Here is a 22,948-nt window from a genome sequence, read left to right on the forward strand (position 1 = left end):
CAGAGAGGTAAGGACAGAGACCATGAGGGCAAGTTTCAACAAACAATGCGTGGGGTTCTTGTGCACACTCTGCACGTGGACAGACCAGAGTAAGTTTCTGTAAGGCCATGCTCATCGGCTTTGCTTCCTCTATTTTAATTTACAAACGCTGGGTTTACAGGAATGGCTTTGAGAGGCATTCCTATAAAAGAAGCTTACTCATTGAGCTTTTAAAAAGGAGAACAAAGCCAGCAATCACTGTTAGCCTTTGATCACCTAAGTGTGTGAACAAGCCGGTTTACCATCATCAGTGGTCTCAGGTAGATCTGCTCCAACTACTAGTAATGCCCTGTCTTTATTGGCCAAAGTCTGAAGGCAAACTATTCAGAGGGAGGAAGGATGGACTACAAATTGCAGACTGGTGATTTCAGTGTGTGGGGCGTGTGTACAGATAGAAAATTCAGCTGGGTGTTTCCTCATCCTACTTAAAGTTCTCCACTGCCTTCACGTAATCCTTCCCATGTGGGCTCTGGTTAGCAGTGACAGGCTTCTACAGAAGTCGGCTATAAGTGCGGTCCCCATGGAGCAGTGGGCAGAATGCTTGCCATGCAAGCACGATGGCTCAGCACAGATGGCTAGAGACCACATAAAAGCCAGGCACTGCGGTACACCTATACTTCCAGCGCTGGGGAAGCAGAGACAGAAAGCTCTTGGGGACTCACTGACAAGTAATTCTAGCTCTAGGTTCAGTGAAAAAAATTCTGCCTCAGAGAAGTATCTGACACCAACCTCCAGCCTCTTTATGCACATGACTGAACACACATAGGGGAGGTGGGGTGGGTCAGAGATGAGGAGACAGGGAGAGAGGAAGAGATACTGAGGTTGATTCTCAAGCTCCAGCCCAGATTTATGAGGCCAGAATGCTGAACACGGGCTCAAGTACCCGGGGTTTAACAGTGCACTCCTAATGACTTATCATTACACCCATTGATAGATGAGTCCCCCAGCCCTCATCTAGAAGCATCTATCTGCAGGATAATGATTAACATAGAGGCTCACAATTGACCAAAGTGCAGACAATAAGAGACTGCAGACTGCTCAGCTCTTATATGTGTGTGTGAGTATGTATACATGTATAATACATATATGCATTTATATGACACCATTCACCCAAGGTTCAGGGGTCCAAAGAAGGGACATAATGATGTAATAAATGGCCAGAAGGAGTGGATGAATACGAGGAAATGTCTTCTGAATAAGAGCAGCTGTGCATATGAACTCACAGTGGTTGCAACAGCAAACCCTAAACCCACCACAAGCTCCAGCCAGATCAAATATCAGAATGGAGAGGGAGTCGGGCACACCCCTAGTGGTGAAACTATATGCAATTTCCATCTGCTGAGAAAGAATGGGTCAGTTTTCTCCAGGAGGATAGCCCCTGGTCAGTTGACCATATTACAGTGGAAGACCTCATATCCATACTGTATGAAACTCTTAAAGAACTAATGAAACACACACACACACATGGAGAGAGAGAGAGAGAGAGAGAGAGAGAGAGAGAGAGAGAGAGAGAGAGAGAGGGAGAGAGAGCCCCACAGTAACAAATCATACAAGGCTCCCAGGTAGTTATCTACATGCCTGACTGGAAACCAGAATGCTCACCTTTACCTAGTTTTTTAATCCTTATATCTCAGGTACATGGGAGTGGGTCCAGAAACTTGCCACTGTCCCATAGTCAGGACTGCAGCTGGCATTAAAACAAGAGCCTTCCTATGCACACTAGCTCATAACCCAAGAGGGACTTGCTCAGGAGCACTGCGTGGTTGGCCAGCCACACTCTGATGATTATCCTAACCTCAGAGATGGAGTAGCTGCAACAGGGAAGGGCAGCAGCTTCAGTCAATTACAAAACCATGCAACAGACCAGAGGCCAACCTACCATTTCCTCATACCCAGGCCTGTATTCTGCCCATGTCTTCAGGTGTGGGTCGACACCTCAGAATGTGTATGTAAATTTGCAGAGGAGAAGTGATAATACATTACATGAATACCATGTCACAGCCTTAGCACAGGCTCTAACATTTATAGATTCACACAGGAGATGCCACTGTCATTTCTGACTTTGACTCAGGTCCATGAGGCAGTCCTCACCTCACTAGTGTGAGAAGGACACTGACTTAAGTGTCACTGGAGGGAGGTGTGGAACAGACAGCTACCATCAACATCCATGTCCCAGTTCCCTCAGAGGAGGGTGCAGTACATTCCATCTAGCATGCGAAATCAATCCTGCATATTTCCTTACTGCGGAGACTTCTAAAAACTATCCGAGGGTGCAGGTAAAACTTGGGGGTCGAGTATTCACCAATCATGTTACTAATGCCCTGGATTCAATCTTTAGCACCACACATGAAGACACATATACACATGTACATATACATATGTGCATGCATGCATATATACACAGAGAATATATGCATATAGGTATGTCTATATATACGTTTTGAGAAATACATAAATAAAAGAGAAAATAAAATATTTCAACTGCCATTTACTGTTTTAGCAAAGAAACAATAATATTTAATAATGTGCATATTACAGAACTTTTTAAAGTCCAAGATACGTTAAATGCTGGGTGCATATTTCTCTTTAAAGTTCTATGGCAGTATGCTCTCTCAACAGGAAGGTTCTATGATATCAAAAAGAAAGAGAGCTCATATGTATGCTGTAAGTTGTTTTCACAGGTTTTAATTTTTGTATGTATTGGTGTTTGCCTACATGTATTTGTAACATGTACATTCTTGACATCCTACTTGGAGGCCAAAAGGAGGCACTGAGTCCCCCTAGGACTACAATCACAGACCGCTGTAAGCTGCCATGTGGGTTCTGGGGGCCAAATTCAAATCCTCTACAAGTGCTCTTAGCCACTGAGCTACCTCTCTAGCCTCGCTTTTCTGTGTTTTAAAGGAATATTATTAATTTATGAGATGTACCCTGAGTGCATTCTAATCTAGATTAACTTCAAAAAATGATGAGCTGTGGAATTTTCCAGTATTCATGTCTTCTGTGCCAGGAAAAAAAAAAAAAATCACAGAGGCAGATTTCAATAAATTCAACCTGTCTCCATGCTCTGGGCATGCCTGGAATCTAAAAAAGGTCTCTCTCTCTCTGTCTCTCTCTCTCTCTCTCTCTCTCTCTCTCTCTCTCTCTCTCTCTCTTTCTCTCTCTCTCTCCAAATGGAGACCTCTTTGTTCATCACGTAGAAGAGAGCAGGTTGTATAATTCTCCCATTTGAACTCATCTTTCTCATAGGTACATCTGCAACAGCCAAAGTAAGTGAAAGTAACTCAGTGGGCCACACCCCTCCCTGGGCACCTGGCCCATGCATGCTACATGCTTTTCATAAATTAGCATAGCTTTTATAACAATCTTAAAAGGAAATGCCATTATTTTACTCCCATATTTAGGGACATAAAATAACATATTCAAATTCACATAGCTAGTAAAATTTGGAGCAGTTTAAGTCCAAAAGCTATTCATTTGTGTTCTAAAAAAAGAAAAAGAATCGGCATGGCCACCATCCACAGCAATAGTTCTCAAGGGTTTTGTTTTGAATAAGAGTTGTTGCAGACTTGGGGCAATAGATATTCTACCTTTCTTATTGGGTGATTAAGAGGGTAAACAGTGGTCACAGATACCATTAATTTAGCAACTTTAAATGGTTTTGGTTCATGAATCACAGTATCACTCAGCTGTGTGCCTGAGAGAAAGCTCTTTATTTCATTCAAAATGCATCTCTGGCAGATGCCTATAATCCCAGCACTCCATAGGCAAAGGCAGGAAGGTCAGAAGTTCAGGAACTGCCTCAACTACATAGTGAGTTCAAAGTCAACCTGGGATACCTGAGAACCTGTCCTCACAACCCAATCTCCTGAAAAGAGTGAGGGATATAGCTTGGCCATAGATCAATCATATGGCACACACAAAGTCCTGGGTTCAACAAAGCTCCTCTTTCTATATGTGCGATGTTTCCCCCACCCCCACCCCACTCACCCACACTGGATGCTTAGCATGCATGCAAACATGTGGGATTGCTCGTGCAAGTTCTGTTGTCTGGAATCTACAGCCCAGAGCCCCTGGAATGTAACTACGGTCTGTATTTCTTAGCAGCAAATGCCCTGGCTCCGATCCAGTCCAGCAATGTTTCCTGCTATCTCTTCACCACATACCCTTTGCCCTGCCTCTGCTTGGGTTTCCCAAGTACTGGACACCCTACATAGCCAGAGGCCTGGGCCACTTCTGTTGCAGTTTCTCTTCCTGAAATACTCCAACGGCCTTGGGAATCACTATGTATCTCCAACTTGGTAGAGACACTTCTTGACTCATTCCCCACACCAGGGCTGCACTAACCCAGCCTTCTTTACATTGTTGCTACTTTGGAAGAGATGAGGTGGTGTGGAAATAGGGTCTTTCTATCCTCCTGCCTCAGCTCCCTCCCTGAGGGCTGAGATTACAGGTATACCTCACCACGCCAGTTCTATCACTGCACTTTGTATATACCTACATGATAGCACGAAACGCATGGCATGCAGCTCTCTGCCAGCTCCTCAAGTCTAAATCTCCTGAGATAATGAGCCCTTGTTCCTGGACCAGGCAGAGGTAGGTGATATTCATAAGACCAATAAGTGAGGGCTGGAGTCAAAACACTTGCTCTGCAACTGTAGAAATCTGAGCCTGAATCCCCTGAACACATCAAAGCTGGACACATGACAGGAGTGTCACTAAGTCTAGAACCCCTAGAGAGACACGAGAATCCTCAAAAGTCAGCAATGAACAAGAGACTCTGTCTCAAACAAGGTGAAAGTGAAGACTGACACCTGAGGTTATCCTCGAACCTCCTCAGGCATGCCATGACACGTGACCCCCCCCCCATGGATACACAATACAAACACACACACACACACACACACACACACACACACACACACACACACACACATAATGATAGCATGGATGTCAAGCTGGATGTTGATCTGGCCTTGGAAAGTCAGTTTACAAACTGTTCCTGCCATTGAACAAAGCCTTATATTAGTCTGGTATCATGGCTAGCCATCTGTGAACCATAAGGCTCCCAAAACCCCTCTGCCAGCAGCAGGGGCAGAAACACAAGGAACCAGAGCACAGGTCTTGCTTTCCAGCTAGCCAGCTCTGAAACCTTGGCAGTCACATTCCTTCTGGGATGGTCTCTTTGCTTACTAAATGGAACCAGTGGCTAGGGGACTTTCCCCTGTAATTCAGTGACTTACAAGGGTAAGCATTTTCTTGACAAGGATCAGCTAGAATATATCTGGGGCTTTGTTGGGCCACAGCCTATTCTGCAATGACTCAATTAAATACAGCCAAAGGTGGTATGAAAATAGCTACACATATGAGACATGGTTGTGTTCTAATAAAACTTCATTTCTATATTAACAGGCCACAGGCTGGACTGGGCCAATGGAATCTGGTTGGCTATTCCTGCTCTAGATGGAATCCTCCATGTTGGTCTGAAGTTCACATAGCTTGATGCAGGGGAACTACCATGATATTACATACCTCAAAGCCTCCAAGTGGCCACTCAGGAGTAGGATGAGAATTATATGCCTACAACCAGAAACTAGGAAATGATATTGCTTACTCAGAGGCTTATGGAAATGAATGTACAGACTAACAGATAAAAGATAATTACCACACCCCTGCCCTAGCAAGTTCCTGAGTAAATACATGCAGGTTTGTTTTGTTTTGAGACAGAATCTTAGGTAGCCCAGATTGCCCTTGAGTGTGCAATGTGGCGAAGGATGCTCTTTAACTTGTGGTCCTCCTCCCTGCACTTTCTAAGTGTTTGGATAGGTATATACTGCCACAGCAGACACCACAGGCTTATGCATGGTAAGGAAGCATTCTAAATATTGAGCTACAATGCCAGACCTATTGTGATTTATTTAAAAGAAGACTGTTCCAGCCTGGTCTCCACAGCACAGAAGCAGGCAGTGTCAAGGCTAGCAGCAGGGAGGGTGGGTCTTCACAAGGCCATATGTGGGGTGGCAGCCAATGGCCAAAGTTTTTTAGGTTTGGCAGGAAAAGCCATTCCTCTCTTGACCTAAACAGAGCAGCAGGCTCCCTCAGTACACCCTCCTCACTCATGCCAGTTCCCTGATCCATGGGTGACCATTTGACCCATACAGACACTGTTAAGGGAGCACGGGCACTGTGACAGTCATTGAGACCTGTAGCCAACATGCAGCTGTCTCTCAAAGCAAATCAATAGAGTTGTTCCTGGCCATCAGGTTCATCCTCCGCCCCCGCCTCCCGCCCCGTCACTCAGCACAGAGACAGCAGGGAAACAGCGTAGCCCAAGAAACTTCAGGTGATGTTTCCGTGCAAATTTAAGACCCTGTCATCACGGTGTCCATGCAAGTGCCTCTGTCACTTAGCTCTGGGGCAACATGAAAGCCACCTCTGGACTCCCAAGCAGGGAATGAGGGTGACAGTCGTGCATGGCTCCAGCCAACCCTCTGATGGCCCAGCTCACACAGCACACACCACTTGGAGCTCTGCTCACTTTTTAAAAAAAGATTTATTTATTATTTATACAGTATTCTGCCCATATGTGTGTGCCTGCCCACCACAAGAAGGCACCGGATCTCATTACAGGTGGTTGTGAGCCACCATGTGGTTGCTGCGAATTGAACTCGGGACCTTCAGAAGAACAGATAGTGCTCTTAACCTCTGAGCCATCTCTCCAGCCCTCTGCTCACTTTTGACTCATTTCCACATTGCTTTACTATAGGCAGAGAGCGGTATGCTGGGGAACAAGGTTTAGGTTTGCCTCTGTGTGCATGCAGGGGAGGGCAGCTGGCACCAACTACAATCCAAACCCCAGAATAAAAAAAAAAAAAAAAAAAAAACAAGAGCCAAATACCCAGAGCAACAAGTAATGCCCAGTAGTTACCACAACAAAGCACAGTAACCCTGGAAGGACTTAAGAAAACTAAATCAGGGAGAAGGGTCACAGTAATCCAGAAAACCCTAGATCTTTGGCCCTATTGAGTTCCAACACAAAGGCCCAGTATTAAAAACCAGAAAACTTTTACACACACATACAGAGCAATGAATGCTGCCTATTAATAATAGGTTTGGTGTAAAATAAGAGTACTCCAGAAAGTCAGGGCCTGCTTCCTTAAATTCTGCCAGGATACACAAGAGCAAATACCCCCCAGACCAAGGAAGAAAAACAAAACCTACTGTAGAGGAACAGGACGGCAAGCACCTCCCTTCCCATTAAGTCCATGTTCACACAAGACCCAGCGGAGCTGCGGTTCCCGAGGAGAAAGGCAGCATTCACATGCATGTTGCTTGTCGCCCAGGACGCCGAGTTCGGTTGCACAATTGAGCCAGGAATTCAATATTCTAGGCTCTCTGGTAAATTGTGAAAATTATGTAAACCAACAGCTACAGCAGAGACCATCTGAACTGCTTCCCTGCTGTCTGTTTGGTCTTCAGCCTGGTTCATCCTTGACTGTAATGTGCTCATAAATGCATAGAAAGACCATCATGTACTTTTGCTAGTGTGTGTGTGTGTGTGTGTGTGTGTGTGTGTGTGAGAGAGAGAGAGAGAGAGAGAGAGAGAGAGAGAGACAGAGACAGAGACAGAGACAGAGAGACAGAGACAGAGAGAGAGAGAGAGAGAGAGAGAGACAGAGAGAGAGAGAGAGAGAGAGAGAGAGAGAGAGAGAGAGAGAGAGAGAGAGAAGAGATTTCCACATGGAAGTCTCAATGCTACCATTAGGTAGCAAGATAAAATCGTATTTTTTTCCCTAGGTTTTTTACCAAGCAAACTTGTGAGGGGGGTTGCTACTTCAGCCACTTGCCTTCTTCAATTTTCCCATAGCAGCACACTGCTTTGTATACAAGGACTCAATGAATATATGATTAACAATGACTGATCTCCACGATTTTAATCCCAATTAAAATAAATCTGACCATTCAGGTGGATTTTTTGGCATAAATACAACCCTTCCTGACAGGAAAAATTGTAATGCTCTATAGTCCTGAATCCCTTGCACAGAAAACTGTTAAGTGCTTCTACATTAAAATTTTCCCAGGGCAAAAATAAACATGCATATGTTCTAGATGCCTCAAGCGCAGGAAGGGCAAGAACAACTTTCCTTCATTTGTATAAATTGATAGATCTTTTGAATTCATGCTAAACAGCTAAATGTAGCAGCAGACTGTCAAAAACTGTCAAGTGAAATAATTATTGATTGGTGCATTAAAATTAAAAATGAATGTAGGTTAATAAATGAAGATGGCTTTGAAGAGAAAAAGCATACAATCTAAACCAAGAAAAATCAGACAGGGGGTCTGCCAATCAGGCCTGTTGGGCTGAGAATAGAAATTTGAAAGGAAACCAATAATGATAATGAACTAAAAATTAATCCCACAAGGGTTTCTGTGACAGCCCATGACAGCTGAGGCTGGCTTTCCTAGTGGCTCACATCCCCCACATACTTACTTGTCCTTTTAGGTTCTGATTATAAATGTCGACTAAGGGCCAGGAATGGGTCTGAAACAGTGGGTGCCAGCTTGGTGCACTGCATAGCAATGGGGAGCTGGAGTTGGGGAGCTGGAGTTGGGGAGCTGGAGTTGGGGAGCTGGTTCAGTCAGTAAAGTGACTGCGACATAAGCATAAGGACAGAAGCCAGATCTTCAGAATCTATGCTTAAAAAAAAAAAAAAAAAAAAGAGCCAGGGTTGATGGCACATGTGTAACAACACTTGGGAAACAACAGGCTAGAGAACTGCAGAACTGCAGGATACTGTGGTGCACACCTGCAATCCCAGCACTCAAGGAGGCAGAGGCAAGCAGAGTTCGAGGTCAGCCCAAGGCTACAAAAGCGAGTCCAGGACAGCTAAGGCTACGCAGAGTAACCCAGTCTCAAAAAACCAAACCAAACCAAACAAAAAGGGCTAGAGAATTCCTGAAGGTCATTGGCTGCTCAGCCTCGCTGAATCTATAAGTTCAGTTTCAATCAGAGACCCTGTCTCAGAAAAATAAAAAAGTAGCCTCTACACACAGCCACATATGCTCAGGAGAATACAGGCAAATGTGTACACACCCACACTAACAAGTAAAGATGACACACACGTGAAGAAGATGGAGGAAGAGAAGTTGTGAAGAAGACTAAGATGAAGATGAAGAAGATGGTGATGAAGAAAAAAAAAGAGAAGGAGGAAGGAAGAGGAGGGAGGGAAGATGACAATGACAACAGAGTGATGGTCCATCTCACGGGAGGCCCAGAGCTGTCCGCTTGCCTCACTCTGCCTGACCAGATTAGGGTCCAGCCTCCTGGATTTAACATCAACATCTCTAAGTCAACAATGATCAAGCGTACGTATCCATTGACCTAGAGACCCACATGTATAAATGCAAGCCTGACATCTCCACTTTCCAGTGCTCACATGGACATCACCACTACTGCCCCAACTATTCAGCAACGTCTTTTCCCTTGTCACCCGCCTAGCAGACATCCCATGTTTTCCCGTTCTTATGTTTTACCTGCTACTTCTATGCCATCCAATCCCACACAGAAGGACAGTCAGCCCGTCTCTCCAACTCTCTTCCCATTCCATCCCAGCTGAGTTACTACAAGAGCCTCCCAAATGACCTCCTGGCTTGATGCTTTGTGAACCTTCAACCTCTTTCATATGACGCCACAGCCGTCTTTGAAAAACACACAAGATGAGCTTCAAAACTCTCACCATTCCTCCAACAAGTCAAATGATGGCTTTGCCTAAAACTTTGCCTACATCCCAGAAGCGGAGAATGTGATCGTATATTGAAGAGAGAGAGAGAAAAAAAAAAAAAAAAAGAGTCTCTGCAAAGTTGATTAGTGATTGCAATGTAAACACAGCCTGATTTATCAATGCGGGCCCTGTATTAGTTACTTATTTGTCACTATGACAAAGGCAACTCAAAGAAGGGTGTATTACTGCTCAAGGTTTGAGAGAACATGGTCCATTACGGTGAGGGAGAGGGGGAGGGGCTTAAGGCAGCTAGTGGAGAGAGACAGACAGACAGACAGACAGACAGACAGACAGACAGACAGAAATGCTGCTCGGTGGGTGGATCTTTCCTTCTTCAGTTACACCTCTCCATAAGCACTCACAAATATGCCCAGGGGTGTCTCCATGGGGATTCCAAGTGCAACATCAACCTGAGTAGTTCATAATAGGCCACACCACTGTAATTTTTGATTGAATAAAAAGGTGACTGATGGCTTGCTTCCTGGAATTAGGCCTGCATTAGAATCCCTTTGAGTAGTTTTTCTCAGGCATCCTTGTCTCTTGGCTCTAAGTGGTTCTTACAGGCTGTTTGAGAGACAGACAGTCCTTTGAGGCTCTCATTGCAGTGACAACCTTCTCCCTAGAAAATCATCTAGACATGGTGAAATATAGTTGCCAGAGATCTTAGACCTTCTGGAGGACTTTCATTACTATGATCAAGCATACTGGAGCATGCCTGTTGTCCTAGCACGTGGGAGTGAATGGCAGAAGATCACAAATTCAAGGCAGCCTAGGGTAGATGGCGACAGCCTGCCTCAAACAAACAATAAACAAACAAACATTACTCTGATAAGAAATGAAGAGTATCTAACCACTTCCTAAGAGTGCCAGGCAAAGGCACACATTGCTGCTTCTCCAGAACACAGCACATGCTCTACCTCCCAGTCAGCACAGACCAGCTTACTCACCACCAACAGGGCAGGGTGGGATGTGCCTACAATCCTAGAACTTAGGAGGCTGAGGCAGAAGGACTAGGAGATCAAGGGCAGCCTCAGCAACCTAGCAATTTTAAGACATGTCTGGGCAACTTCGCCTCTTCACCCCCTCTCCTCTCTCTCTCTCTCTCTCTCTCTCTCTCTCTCTCTCTTCTCTCTCTCCCTCTCTCTCCCTCCCCCCCCTCCCACCCTCCCCCCCCCCCCCCCTCTCTCTCTCTCTCTCGTGTGTGGTGTCTGTGTGTGAAGTAGGTGTAAGAATTTAGTTTTATTATTTTTTGTTTTTAATTTGAAATGTGCTTGTATGCACATAATTTGTGTTAAGTTACAAAGATAAAAAATTATTTAAGCAGATGGAAGGAGACATTAGAAGGGCTTGCTGATAACAGTCTGATACAAACAATAAAGTCCCCCCCCCCCTTTTTGTTCATTAACATAGATCCGCAGGGGCCCAAAAAGCCACCTCTGTCGGCTGGTGATGCAACTGTAAGGAGCTGAGTTTGATCCCTACAACCCATGTAAAGGGTGTGGCGGTGCAGTGGCCTGTGTAATCCCAGGGAGCTGGAGGCAAAGAGGGCGACTCTCCAGAGCAAGGTGGTTAGCCAGACTGTCTGAAACAATGAGCTCTGAGTTTAGCCAAAGACCCTGGCTCATTTATATACAAAGTGGAGAGAACTCAAGGAAGACACCTCACATGAACCAACCTCAGGCCTCCTTGACAGACACAGACACACAGACACACACACACAGACACACACACACACACACAGACAGACACACACACAGACACACACAGACACACACACACAGACACACACACACACACAGACACACACACACAGACACACACACACACACACAGACACACACAAACACACAGACACACAGACAGACACACACACACACACAGACACACACAAACACACACACACACACACACACAGACACACACAAACACACAGACACACAGACAGACACACACACACACAGGCGCGCACGCGCGCGCACACACACACACACAGACACACACACAGACACACACACACACACACACACACACACAGACAGACACACACACACAGACACACACACACACACACCCTACTTTGTTTGTTGGTATGCAATACTTCAAATACTCCAGGCTACATTCTTGTCAACGTTTATGCAGACATCTTAGAAATCAGGGAGAATTCTACTAAGCACAGCAAAGCATTTCAACTTCAGACTCTGAGCTTTGGGATCCTGCAAGCTATGTTTTTAGTGGGAGCAGGCACTCTTCCTAGAGGCAGTGACATTCAGCGTTTTCATCTTGCCTCTTGCTTTACAAATCCAGGTACTCAATCTCCAGACATTTACACGCTATTAAAAAAATGATCGTTATCATCTTTTTTCCAAACAGCCTTCCTGGTAGAGTTGAAACAAGTTCAATTTCATATAGTCAGCCTGCATATAACTTAATCCTATAAATCAAAAGCAAGAAGCGAGCCACAATTATTTAATCCTAAAAAAAGAATGAAGAGACCAAATGCAAACACCATCCTTCATAGATAAAATAGAGTTGTCTTATTTATGACCCCTGCAGCTGAACCTTTTACTCGGAAGCTGAGCAAATCACACTGTGTAGGCTAAATTTCCTTGAGCTCTTCTGGACAAATTCCCTGCATTCAACAGAATAGTTCCAATATTTAGTCACAAAAGAATCTCTCTGAAGCATTAAGATAATTACACAATTTTAACTTCTAAGTATATATATATATATATGTATTTTTTTTTTAATTAATAACAGTGTACTGCCTTCCTTAGAAGGAAACTTGAATTACGAAGAATCTCTCTGGCTTTTCAAAACCCCTAAACCCAAAAGCCATTTTAAAAGAGCCCATGAGCCAAGCAGCTTCACTAAATATTTATCACAGGATAACGTTTCTACCATCTGAAAGCTGCTGGCGATGGTCCAAGCAGCAGTTCCTGACAATTTTTTTTTTTAACTCTCAGCACAGAGCATGTTGGTTCTAGCACAGCTCATGAAAGAGTCTCCGAGGACAGTTCAAAGGAACCTCAAGCGTGATGACTTCATGTTCAAAAGTCTTCTCATGGTAATAACATTTCAGGCTCTGACTCACAAGGCTCAGCCTGAGGTTTTGGCTCCAGCAGCTCTTCCAGCCAGGTGAGTGAAGGGCTCCACTGTCTTAAACGCAATGGGGCAGTTTGTCTAAATATGGACAGACATCATGAGAGGCTGAAATGGGGGGGGGGGAGGTGACTACACCCAATTCCTCAGTATACATGGAAAGAAAAAAAAAACATGAAAGGTGTTAAGAGTTATTTAACTGACTCACTGGACTCCCTTCCACCCTGCCCCGTGTGTGTGTGTGTGTGTGTGTGTGTGTGTGTGTGTGTGTCTATTAGTGTGTGAGTGACAATGTGTTGGTGTGTGTGAGCATGTGAGTATGTGAGTGTGTGTTAGTGTGTATATGTTCTGTACTCCGCACCTTTTTTTCTTCTTCTAAAGATAGGATCTCTAACTCACCCTGATGCTCTTAGTCAGCTAGACTGGTTAGCCCCAACCCCCCAGGAATCCTCCTGTTTCTGCTTCCTCAGAAGTGGAATTACAGGCCCAGCTTTTTTTTTTTTTTTTTTTTTTTTTTTTTTTAAACAAGAGATTCAGGCGTCAAACTCAGGCCCTGTAGATGTCCTTAGCACAACCACTAAGACCAGGGCTTGACTTCCAGGACTGCAAACCAGGAAGGAGCTGCACCTTTCATGGCAGTGCCCGGTCATCAAGCCCATCCCCTAGAGACAAAACACTCAACCAGAGCAGGAAAACAGAGGGTCCTCTGAACATGCCCTTCCGCTTTACAACCCCTGACAGGACATGCAGCCAGACCCCGGCCATATGCAGACTCAGAGGCAGGCATTCAGACATAGGCCTTTCGTGAGCCTCAGGGATTCCAGGGGCAGCAATCAGTCACAGAGCGCTGAGGACCCCCACCAAGGCCCCTCCTAGTTGTTAACCGCCATGTCCTCAGAGAAACACAAAAAGTCCAGAAGTCCACACTAACATGACACCTTATTTTTTTTGTTCCGTTTTGTTTTTCGAGACAGGGTTTCTCTGTGTAGCTTTGGCTGTCCTAGACTCACTTTGTAGACCAGGCTGGCCTTGAATTTACATCGATGCGCCTTCCTCTCCCTCCCAAATGCTGGGATTAAAGGCGTGCGCCACCACACCCAGAACGACAACTTATTTTATTGTCATACCTGCTGCCTCAGTTATGGTCCACTTGAGGACAGGTGGGTCAGATAGACAGCCAAGAACGAGTCTATGTGGTTTTACAGTGAGGTCACTGGGAAAAAAAAAAAAACGGCAATGAGAAAAACGTGTTCTTCCCCCGCCCCCACCCCGTTCTCTATTGGGCCCAGGTGCCCCCCCAGCCCTCCCAGGTCTGAGGATGAGGTTTCTGTTGAGTCAGGCCTCTAGAGCTGCTATTTATTACTATCTTAACTACAGGGCATCTGCATCCCAGGAGTGTGATTGTTAATTTGTTACTGTGAGTTTCTTAAGGAGTCGAAAGAGCCCGAGAAAAGCTTGAACTACGCACAGCAATCAAGGCTAGAAAAATGTCTCAGCGACATGAGAAGTGACTCACCGCTGAAGAGATGGAGGCTCAGAAAACCGCTTTCCCACTCAAGTCGGGGCAAATATGTACAGATGAAACCAATCCCCCCAAAAGCAGCCTAGTCCCGTTCACATCAGAAGCCAAATTTCGACCATCAGCTTGGTTGAAATATTTTCAGAAAAAAAGTTTTCAATTTTTCCTCCCTTTCTTGAGTTGCTGAGCTCACTAATGACTTGCACTTGGGCGCGCGCACTCAGCTGGCCCCCAAAGCCTCATTCTCTCCTAGGATGGCATGTATGCCCAGGTAGGTACAGGAAGGCATTTCTTCTCCACAGCTTGCCTCTATCTATCCCAACTTGTCATGGAGCCAGTTTAACAGAAAAGGGGATAGAAGGGCATTTAAGCAAAACTTAAGCATTTCTAAGAGAAAACAAACAAACCAACAAAAAAACCTCAGCGACTACAGATAAGTTCGGTTTCCTCCTAGGCAAGAACGCGAGAACACAAATACACGGTGGCAATGGCTGGCAAAAAAAACCCAAGCTGGTAGTTCGCTGCGCGCCCGCCCTGTTCCATGTTCCCCTCTGCTCGAGTTAGGTTTCTGTCGCGGTGGTGATGAAACACTGACCAAAGCAACGGGGGAAGGGAGGGGTGGTTTGGCTTACACTTCCATGTCACAGTCCAGCCAGGGCAGGAGCTCAAGGAAGGAACGCGGAGGCAGAACTCGTAGGGGAACGCCGCTCACTGGCTTGCTAAATCTCTTAGGCTGCCTAGATCCACCTGCCTCAGGCTGGCACTGCCCACAGTGGGCCGGGCCAGCCTACACCAGTTAGCAATTGAGGAATTGCTCCACAAGCACACATGCAGGCTGATGATCTACTCTACAGAGGCAGTTTCTCAACCGGAGTTTCCCCTTCCCCGGTGGCTAGTTCGTGCAGTTGCTAAAAAACGATAACCAACACACTCTCCTTCAGGTACCCATAGTTCCCTTTTGTTCACAGTAAGGAATTCCGTCTTAACCTTGAGCCTGAGGAAGGTGCATCATGTACTCTAAACGTTAAAAAGTTAGGGGGTAAATCACAGTTAAATCCATGGATACTGAAAGCTCTTAATGGCGCTGAGGCAGAATCTAATATCTTGTACGTGTGTGTTAACATGTGTGTGGGTGCACATGTAACATGTGTGCACATGGGTATGGAGGTCAATAGGTGCCCTCCTTAATCATCCCCCACTTATTTTCTGAGTCAGGGTCTCTTCCTGAGCCCAGCACTCACTGATTAAGCTAAGCTGGTTAGTCAAAGGCCCCCAGAGACCTTCCAGTCCCTGCTTCTCCAGTGCTAAGATTGCAGGCACACCCCTCCATGCCTGTTAGGCGGGTGCTGAAAATTCAAAGCTGGGTCCTTAGGTTTACATGGCAGGCACTGTCCCCACTGAGTTATCTCCCCTTGTCCCTCACTCATCGTTTTAAAATGGAGACTCTTCCAGGCAGTTATGAGTGGACAGGATAACTTCTTAACAGAGTCCCACTTTGGATGGGTTTTTCTTTTCTTTTTTTTTTTTTTTTTTTTTTTTTTTTTTTTTTTTTTTTTTTGCATAAAAAATATAATTTTATCTCTTCTCAGCTTTTTTGGTTAGATGAAGTGTTTTTTTTTAATTAATTTATTCTTGTTACAAACTCAATGTTTATCCCATCCCTTGTATCCTCCCATTCCTCCCCCCCCCATTTTCCCATTATTCCCCTCCCCTATGACTGTTCCTGAGGGGGATTACCTCCCCCTGTATATGCTCATAGGGTATCAAGTCTCTTCTTGGCAACCTGCTGTCCTTCCTCTGAGTGCCACCAGGTCTCCCCCTCCAGGGGACATGGTCAAATGTGAGGCACCAGAGTACGTGAGAAAGTCATATCCCACTCTCCATTCAACTGTGGAGAATATTCTGACCATTGGCTAGATCTGGGAAGGGGTTTAAAGTTTACCTCCTGTATTGTCCTTGGCTGGTGCCTTAGTTTGAGCGGGACCCCTGGGCCCAAATCTGCCTATCATATTGTTCTACTTGTAGATTTCTAGGACCCTCTGGATCCTTTTATTTTGCTATTCTCCCATGTGTCTCTCATTTAGAGTCCCAATAGGATGCCCTCCCCTCTGTCCCAGTTTCCTGGTAAGTGAAGGCTTTCGTGGGACATGCCCCTTGGGCTAGTATGCAGATAAAAGTGAGTATATACCATTTGATTCTTTCTGCTTCTGGGTTAACTCACTCATTATGATCATTTCTAGCTCAATCCATTTATCCACAAATTTCGGGGAATTCCTTGTTTTTAATAGCTGAGTAGTAGTCCATAGTGTATATGTACCACAGTTTCTTTATCCATTCTTCTACTGGGGGACACTTAGGCTGTTTCCATGTTCTGGCTATTATGAATAAGGCTGCTATGAACATGGTTGAGCAAATTTTCTTGTTGTGTGCTGGAGCATCTTCTGGGTATATTCCAAGGAGTGGAATAGCTGGGTCTTGAGGAAGCCCTATTCCCATTTTTCTGAGATAGCACCAGATAGATTTCCAAAGTGGCTGTACTAGTTTGCATTCCCACCAGCAATGAAGGAGTGTTCCTCTCTCCCCACATCCTCGCCAGCATGTGGTGTCGCTTGAGTTTTTGGATGGGTTTTTCTAGTGAGTTCAAGCCATATGGAGTGCAGTTAGACCCTCCCCCCTAGGTCCACACTGATAAATATTATGATTATCTTGTCTTTCCAGAAAATAAGGACAGAATTAAAAAACATAGTGACCTATTATTAAAACTCCTCCTCAGTTACAAAGTCCCTCCTCTGAGGTTCTGTTATGTACAAAGACGCTATAAACAAGTAAGCACTAAGTCCGCCATCCCAGCGCTCAGAAAGTGAAGTAAATTATTCTCAGTAAGTTCAAAATCCTTCATAATTGTTTAAATCTTCCATTTAACATGATAAAAGAGCAATTAGCTTGCAGTTCAATTATAGTTATATATAATTATATTCTAAGGGTAACAAATGAAATACACAAATCATTCCAAGTCTCCTTAACGTAAAAAAAAGTGTGGGGAAGGGAGGGGAAGTAAAGGAGAGAGGAGAGCATGGGGGGTGGAGACTATGCAGGTGCTCACACAGGCAGAAGGTGGATCTTTCTAGAGCTGGACTTACAGGCAGGTGTGAGCAGCTTGATGTGGCTGCCCAGAACTGAACCAGAGCCCTCTGCAAAAGCAGCAAGCTCTCTTAACCCCTGAGCCATCTCTCCAGTTCCCCAGGAAGAAAAAAAAAAAAAGTATTAAATAGTTATCGAAGGCATTCAGCCTGACCAGTGAATTACTGAATAAACTGAAGGAGCCTGTACGATTATTTTACATAATCCCATATTAGAATATAAAATATGGTACACGAAGAGACTTCAGCGTGCTTTTAAAAGCACATTTTCTCGTATTCAACATTTATTTTTCTGTGCTAGTATATATGTATTGCATCTTAGCATATGTTTTTCAGACAATGACTACTATAAATATTGATGAGAACAAGAATTCAGGGCACGAAAGTGTTAAGCAAGCTTTCTGTCCAATGAAAGGGAAAAATGTATTGCTACGATTGTTCCATCCATTTACCACATAAGAATAGCTGAAATCACACCTGCACCACTTGAGACCACCCTCCACCTACCCATCCATCCATCCCATTCATTCATTCATTCATTCACTCATTCATAAAACTCATTTTACATATCATCTACTACTGTATAAGGAAGTTGCAAAGAACCAGTGTGGCTATCACTTGGCCTTGACCCTCACTTTTACTAAGAAGGCTCTTGGTACTTGCTTTTTTGGACATACTACCCTGGTAACCAAGAGAAAGCAGAGACCTTGAGTCACAAGGTGTGTCTGCCTGGGACACAAGCTATGTGACTGACCAGATGAAACATAATAATAATAAACTGTTGTTCTAATGATAGTGCTGGGTATAATAATAATAATAATAATAATAATAATAATAATAATAATAATAATAATAATAAAATCAGTTGCTATGGCAATGGTTCTGGGTGTGATGGTGCATGTCTAATTCCAGCACTCAGCCTTAGCTACACAGGAAATTTAAAGCCACCCCAGGCAACATGAGATCCTGTCTCTAAAAACAATAACAATGTTGATAACAATAAGAAATATTTTAAATTTTTACTGTAAAATTTTTATTTTAAATTGACATATAATAAATGTACCTGTTAGTGGGGATATATGTAATATATATATGTGAGATTATATATATATATATAAATTGATAAAGAGTCCCAAGCCTCCAGGCTTACTTCCAAAGCTGGTGAGAACCAACACTCATGGAAATTTCTTGGACCTATCAATCCCAACATCTCACAGTCCAGAGAAACCCTGAGACAGAGCCGCTACAGAAAGACGACTCCCTCTCAACACCTGAGGGTGGATTCTTAACAGCCATACTTTATACAAAGTACCTGGTCACAAGTGTTTCTTTCTTCTTCTTCTTTTTCTTTCTTTCTTTCTTTCTTTCTTTCTTTCTTTCTTTCTTTCTTTCTTTTTTAATGTGCAGTGCTATGAGGATGTCAGAGCCGAGGATTGAGACTTACAGACAGTTGTGAGCTTCCATGTGGGTGCTGGGAATTGAACTGGGGTCTTTTGGAAGAACAGCCAGTGCTCTTAGCTACCAAGCCATCTCTCCAGCCCCCACAAGAGTTTCTTATCAGCTGCAGCAGGGTTAAAAATGGTTCCCTTTATCCTGGCATGGCAGCGCATGCCTTTAATCCCAGTACTCAGGGAGGCAGAGGCAGACAGATCTCTATGAGTGAGGCCAGCCTGGTCTACAAAAGCAAGTCCAGGACAGCCAGGGATACACAACAAAACTCTTGTCTTGAAAACAAACAAACAAAACAAAACAATTATGCCCGTGTCTGCTCCCTCCTTCTTACCCTCATTCTTCAAATGTATACATTCAGATGTCTGGCAGAGTAGTCAAAGGGACCTTCCTGTGGAGTTAACAGTGAATGACTAATGCATGGCTGGACTGAGAAAGAAAAAAGAACGTGGGTCAAGGATATTGCATTTAGTACATAAACTTTCTTTGAAGTGTTTGTGCATCTCAAGTCAGCTTTGTGATTTCATGCAGCTGGAACCTCAGAGCCAAATGCTTAATACCATGTGAAGCCAGTATTCTTTTGCTCAAATCAGAGGCATTGCAGCTTAGCACCTAGGTCCTTTCCTCAACCGTAAAACCTCAATGAGGCAATAACTGAAATGGCTCCAGCAGGGAGTGGTGGTTTAGCCATGTTTTGCAATCCGAGTACCACTTCTGGAGGTTCCCAGCCTGAAGGGACCTGGCAGCACTTGGTCTGCATAGATCTCAAAACGCACTCCTATGAGGTAGCACTTTATGTACTGTTAAATTAAAGCCGCCCCCTTCAACTATCTGGAGCACTAGGCATATTCATCTTCTCCTATATTCTGGCCTTTGTGGCTAACCAATAGGGAAGCAGGGGATGGGGGTGGGCTATACAACACACACATATCACATAAGACATGTGCCGGCACATAGTACCTTCTTCATGAATGTGGGTTACTTCCCCCTCCCCCCTTCTCCTCAAATGAATTGAAAAGAAACAAACAAAACAAAAGAAAACAAAACACCAGGTGACCTGGAAAGTAGCAAGAGATCAAAAAGAAATTTTTCAAAAGAATTAACTGGAATTTCCTTTTCACAATAAAAAATATTAAATGTCTAAATAATAAATGAAATCTGGTACTGTTTAATTGCAATTTGTAAAGATTTCTTTTGTTTTAAAGATTTATTTGTATAAGTAAAATACAAGTCCCAGTGTCCAAGGAGGTCAGAGATGGACATTGGAGGAGCTGGAGTTACAGGCAGTTTTGAGCTGCCTAATGTGGGGCCTGGGACCCAAACCCCAGTCTTCTGCAAGGACAGCAAGTGCTGAGCCATCTCTAGCTCCCTCATTGCAGCTTAAGTGGTAATGACATAAGTAAAAATTCCTTTGTAGGCATGCGTGATCACACAACTTTATGAAGTTAAAGGGGAGCCAATAAATTTAGTATATATGAAATGTAAAACAATATAAGTAAAAATCTTTGTATTCTATAAAACATAGTAAGGACTGGGGATATGGTTCAGTCAGGTAAGCACTTGTCTGGCATATGTGAAGCCCTGGGCTCAACAACCTGTACCCTTCCCCTCAGAAAAACCACAGACAGATTATTATGAGGAAAACTCCCTGCTCTCCTTTGGCCCTGTGCATGGCAGGACTTAGCCGCACAGTGCCAGTGCCCTATGTGAGGGCTGCACTCATGCCTACAGCTTCGTTCTAGCAAGGAAGTTTTCCTTCAAGCACCAGTTTCACTGTGAGCTTCAGTTATTCTCTTCCGACAGGCAGTGCACGGCCACACATAAGTTCCCAGGGTTAAGAGAATCTTCAGAAAGCTCAGAGAAGCGAAAGATGATTCATTCAGGGTCAACTCCCAACTCAGGGGAAAAGCCATAAATACAGCCTTCCCTCTTCTTGGGGTTTCTAGTGTTGGACCAAGCTCAAGGGAGATGTTCTGAGCTTCCCTAGTTGGTTTCAATGTCCCCTTGAGTATTTCAAAGCAGCTTGGTTGAAAAAAAAAAAAAATATATATATATATATATATATATTTCAACAAGTTTCATTAACATGTACAATTTCACAACATGTGCCAAAGAGCTGTAACATATGCACCTAAAATTCCCTTGAAGGCACTGGATAATTGCTTCAAAATTGCCCTTTTAGGCAAGGGGGCTCAGTAGCCCAAGTTGAACCTGATTTCCCCCTATTAAATGCAACAGAATCACAAGGCATGATTAAAAAAAAGAAATGCTCTCTGTCCATTTCAGAGCTGTCTCTCCTGCCCCAGACCCCATTCTGGAAGAGGACCCACATGGACAGTGCAAGAGAAGGCAGGGAGATGAGTGGACACATGCTGGAGGTGGAAGTAGGAGAACCAGCACCATAACCACTGAACTGCCTTTTAAAATAAGGGCATTGGGGGCTGGAGGGACAGCTCAGCAGTTACCAACACTGGCTACTCTTCTAGAGGACCGGGGTTTGATTCTCAGCACTCATGGGAGCTAAAAGCCATCTGTAACTCGAGTCCCAGGGAATCTGGTGCCCTCTTCTGGCCGCCCTCAGACACTGCATGTATGTGATGCCCAAACACACATGCATCCATAAACATAAAATAAATACTTAAAACAAACAAGCAAACAAAAATAACCCAAATGCACTGGAGTCCCCTCTGCACAAACGTACACACACAATCATGTGTAGACAAGGCAGGTAACAAGCCCTATTTAAAAAGAAATACATATATAAATAAGGAGGTCATTCATCCTGGTTTGAGGACTTAAAAAAAAAAAAAAAAAAAAAAAAAACAACCAACTAGAGCAGCCAGCAGCTCAAAGGCTCTGACAGCCTCCAGCTGTGGAAACCTAATCCTGGGGAGTTGTTTATGCTTCGCTCTCTGCCTTCTGTCCCCACCCTCAAAAGCTACTTTTGATCAAACAAACGGTCATTTCTTTTCCTGGCATCTCTGTATTCTGACAAACTTCATTTACCATTCGACTGCGGCTCAATCATGGTGGCTGTTTTCGCTCTCTCTTCTGCTCATATCTACCCCCACCCCACCCACCCTGGCATTCTCTGTGGTCAGAGAATGTTTCAGTATTAGTGTTCAATACAGCAAATGTCAAGTAAACACTTGACACATTTCCTGAGCTATTCAAAGCATCCCCAGCAATTATTTGCTCTAAAGCACTAAACTGTACATTTTCTTCACTGGTGCCAATCCCTATAGTAATAGCTGTCAGGAAGCCGACTTTGGAGTACTTACAGGCAGCTTGGAAATCAACAGCACCCTCGTACTGCCTCTGCCAAGAGTTTCCTACTTTCCATATTTTTATGGCATGCTTTTGAGACAATGGACAGGCGGCAACAAAGTGTCATCTGTAGTTGGGTTTTTTTTTTTTTTTTTTTCATATTTAAAGCTTAATAGGCACATTGTCTCAACACAGTTTTTTTTTTCCTCTCTCTCTAGGCAAGAAGATAGGAAAAAGACACACTGAAATCTCATTTTACCACAACTTATTGTTACAGACCCAAAACCATGGCCACTAAACACAAGCATGCGAGAAAGCTCAAAATCACACAGTTGGGGTAACGCATAGTGGTCCACGCCTTTAATCCTGGCACTAAGGAGGCAGAGGCAGGCAGAGATCTCTGAGTTCAAAGCCAACCTGGTCTATATAGCAAATCCAGGCAGACTAGCTATGACTACACTGTGAAACCCTGCCTTTTAAAAAAATGATATAGTTGGTTCATAAAAGTGTCCTCCACCAGCAGCTAATAAAAGACACACACTGTATTTACGCATAGAAACACAGACAGAAACCAGAAAATCAAGAGCCAATCCAAGCATACACTTGTAAATGCGTACATAAAATGTCTTGTACACATACATATTTATATGCAG

The 22,948-nt window shown here is 44.1% G+C and overlaps 1 long non-coding RNA gene across 1 annotated transcript in view; it reads right to left on the minus strand.

Moving 5' to 3' along the window:
* The window catches only part of LOC127210967 (uncharacterized), a 48,952-nt gene that overhangs the window by 18,599 nt on the left and 7,405 nt on the right, over positions 1-22,948 (minus strand). The window contains exon 2 of the long non-coding RNA XR_007833344.1: positions 14,048-14,133. This is a non-coding gene — a long non-coding RNA (uncharacterized LOC127210967). The remainder of the gene's footprint in view (positions 1-14,047; positions 14,134-22,948) is intronic.

The sequence above is a fragment of the Acomys russatus genome, chromosome 3, assembly GCF_903995435.1.
Source record: "Acomys russatus chromosome 3, mAcoRus1.1, whole genome shotgun sequence".
Taxonomy (NCBI): domain Eukaryota; kingdom Metazoa; phylum Chordata; class Mammalia; order Rodentia; family Muridae; genus Acomys; species Acomys russatus.